The sequence below is a fragment of the Nelumbo nucifera genome, chromosome 8, assembly GCF_055504915.1.
Source record: "Nelumbo nucifera cultivar China Antique chromosome 8, China Antique-T2T, whole genome shotgun sequence".
NCBI lineage: Eukaryota > Viridiplantae > Streptophyta > Magnoliopsida > Proteales > Nelumbonaceae > Nelumbo > Nelumbo nucifera.
The window spans coordinates 32,442,874-32,446,368 of record NC_142656.1 but is presented as its reverse complement, the minus strand read 5'-3'; the positions used below and the strand labels follow the sequence as shown (position 1 = coordinate 32,446,368).

The following is a 3,495-nucleotide window of genomic DNA, read 5'->3' as shown; positions in this document are numbered from 1 at the left end:
TTAAAGTGTAACACAAATAAATGATAATTAAATAAGTAAACAAATATAAATAAAATCTTGAAACAAAATGTTTGTTGATATGAAGAATTAATCTTAAGAATTAATAGTACTATCTAAATATTGCTTCTATTTTTGTAGAATAGAAATATATTCCTAAGGAGAAATTTGCCAAACAAATCAATTATTCCTTAAGAATAAGAAATAAAATTTATCATCTCTCAAAATCCGGAACAGGAATTTCCTTAGGAATAGAATCAAGCAGAAACAATGCCAAACAAGGCCTAAACTCTATCATATCTCAAAAACATTAAAAACAAAATTATGGCCATTCCCATCTCCCCCAATACATTGGCTTCCGATTAATGGAGGCACAAGGAAGCCATAGACCATTTATTTAGGAAGTGCGAATTCACTAGAAAAATTTGCGGGGAATTACCAATTAATAACATTTTGAATTCAGAGATTCAGCTTACTTAAGGCTATGTTTGGAAAGGATGCAAATAAGTGTGAATGCAAATATGTAGAGTGTAAAACGGTTCATATAAACTGTAAAGTTGGATTAGTTTTGCACTAACAAATTTACCTTCTTACTAAACAGACTTTTAGCTGTAATGGATGCAAACATGAATTCCAATAAAACATATGCTCTTTTTTTTAATCAAAATCCCACTTGAATGCAAATTTACTTTTTTTTTATTGATGTATTTTTACATGTTATTATCAATGTAAATATGCATTGGTCTGTCATTTATCAATGCATAAATCTAATATTGCCAAACACAGGCAAAAGTGAACCAAAGTGCAAATTTACCCTGAACCGGGATTTTCACTCCATTTGCATCGTTTCCAAACACAGCCGAAAGGACTGGTTGAAATTTAAAATTGCAACTTGTAAACATCAAAACATGGCTTTGTTTTTCTACCACATTGGCAGATATCGAGGGAAAGCAACAATAAGATTTTTAACATCAAACCTGAACCAAAACATTCAATTTCATGTATAAAATATTTGTCCAAAACTTCCAATATGATGAAAATTATGGATCCCCTTGTGAGAATAGTCTTGTGAGAATAGGAGCAACAGCAAGAACAAGAAAAAGATGTGCTAGAAGCCTCCTGATGAAGAATGGATTAAAACACCAACTGTGCTACCCAAAATAAGTGATGGAGGAACTGTACTTGAGGGGCGGTTTCATGACTTTGAACTACAAATGATTTTGTTGAACTTTGGAGTTTCAAACTAGGACTTGCCTGGGACTTGGGGTTAAGGAGAATTGTCCTGGAATCTGATTCACTTTCTACCATTCATCTACTAAACTCAAACAGGTTGGCTCCATGGAGGCTGAGTGGTCATAAGAGAGATTTCTAAAATCACTGATAGATACTCGTGCGTAAAATTGTATCACTGCTACAGGGAGGCTAATCAATGTATCAATTTTCTCGCAAATCTGGGATGGATCTCGAATAACTTGGCTCCATGGAGGCCGAGTGGTCTTAAGAGAGAAATTTCTAAAATCATTGATAGGAACTGCTTCTTAAAATGGCATCACTACTACAGGTTTCTCACAATTAAATCTGGGATGGACAACCTTGAACGACAGATTTTTCTCACTTGTTACTGCTTGATGTCATGGATCGGAGTGTCATGGACTAGATTGTTGTTCCTTTCTTGTTTTTGTTTTGTTTCGTAATTGATAGTTGTGTTGATGACTCCAAGCTTTCAAGTTTTATCCAAGTTGCCATCAAACATTAGGAAATTTAATAAAATTAAGAATAATTTTTCCTAAATATTTTAGCAGCCAATAAAAAGAGAAGGAGCGAGCAGCCGTTGATTTTTCAGAATACGTTCCAAAAAAAATCCATTTATTTTTGACATGGAATTAAAGGCATACTTAGCTAACCGAATTATGAAGTAAGACACTAAAATTTATTTGGACCAAGAACAATCAGCCCAGCCCATGTAAGAACAACACCACCATATACCATATATGGAAGAAGACTGAATGGACTGTAGAACTTGAGATGCAGCAGCAGCAGTTGAAAAATGAAATCAAACGCTGTTCTTAATAGAAGAACTGTAGCCATTGTCATAAAACTTGGACCACAGCATCACACCACCATAATTGGAAGAAGACCGAATAGAGGGTAGAACCTGAGACACTAGTGTGTCTGGCGGGATGTAGCCACCACTGGGGGCTGCACTTGAATCGGCAGGCAGCCCCAAGAAGATCTGACTATTTGGAACCGACGAGGTCCATTGGTTCCAAGCGCTTATAAGATTGTCAGCACTTCCGGCATACTGACATGGAGGATTGTTATAGAACTGGACCCAGACGTAATCAAAGAGGCCAGTTTGAATTGCACCATTAAGCCATGCATCTGGGTAGGGGCATTGCGGAGCAGCACTCAAGTAAACCTTAGAACCGAATCCATTAAGAGCCTTAGCCAACTCGTCCCAGTGCTGGGTCGTGCCACCCTCGATGTCAAAGTCGATTCCGTCCAGAACAGCGTCCCCTAATGGACGTGAATCTGACTGGCCTCCCAAGAAGTTGTTCCAAAGGTAGTTTGCGACTTGCTGAGCATCATCCGCAGAAGAAAGGGAGTAGCTCCAGCGCCACCTCCAAGGGAAAGAAGCACTTTGATGCCTTGGCTCTGGCAAGCTTTTATATCACTACTCAAACCGGTGCAACCATTTGAGGTTGGGTCACAATGGCCAGCTAAATTGAGCTGTGGAGTCTGGCCATTGCCAAATGCAACTAGAAAGGCAATGTTCACAAACTGATAGTTGCCTGTGGCACATGTATCGCCCAAACTACCTTCTCCTCCGTTTTGGCCCCAATACACTGCTATTCCTCCTGCTTGTGACCTCACAACCAGGGAAAACAAGACAACAGAAAGAAGCACAACTACTGGTCTGGCTGCCATGTCTAAGCAATTTTGTTTAAAGGTGGTGACTGGTGAGGGTGTGAAGGATGAATCGAGCGGTCTACAACTTGGATATTTATAGGCGTGACCCATCTGTGCAATAATAGAAACAACCAACCGCGTCTTGACTTGACTCACAGGCACAGACTTACGGGAGAAAACTTCCCGGAAATAGTAACTGGACTCGACTTCATGCTTTTAAACTAAAATGTCCATTTCACATTGCAAACCAAGTTTTCTTCAACGTACTGGAAACGCAAGTTATAAGCAAAATTTTTTAATGAACGGTATGTGAAACACTGAAAACGGGGTAAATGGCTGAAACCATGGTTTTTTAAACCGAACCGGTGATCGAACGGGTTGAACGGTCTGACCGTTCGAACTGAATGCTTGGCCTGTTTTGACACAGAAATTATAAAAATAAAAAATGGTTAAAACCGTTCAAACGGTTAATCGCCCAGTTCAGCGGTTTGCTGACCAAAATCAACGGTTTTCGGGGAAAATCCGATTTTTGGGAAAAACGGAACCGGACAGGTGACCCGGGTCCCGATTTTTTCGGTCCGATCCAGT

General features: G+C 39.1%; 1 pseudogene; it reads right to left on the bottom strand.

The window, feature by feature from the left end:
* Window positions 1-1,832: 1,832 nt before the first annotated feature.
* LOC148789829 (acidic endochitinase-like) lies at window positions 1,833-2,957 on the bottom strand (annotated as a pseudogene).
* Between the last annotated feature and the right edge of the window lie 538 nt (window positions 2,958-3,495).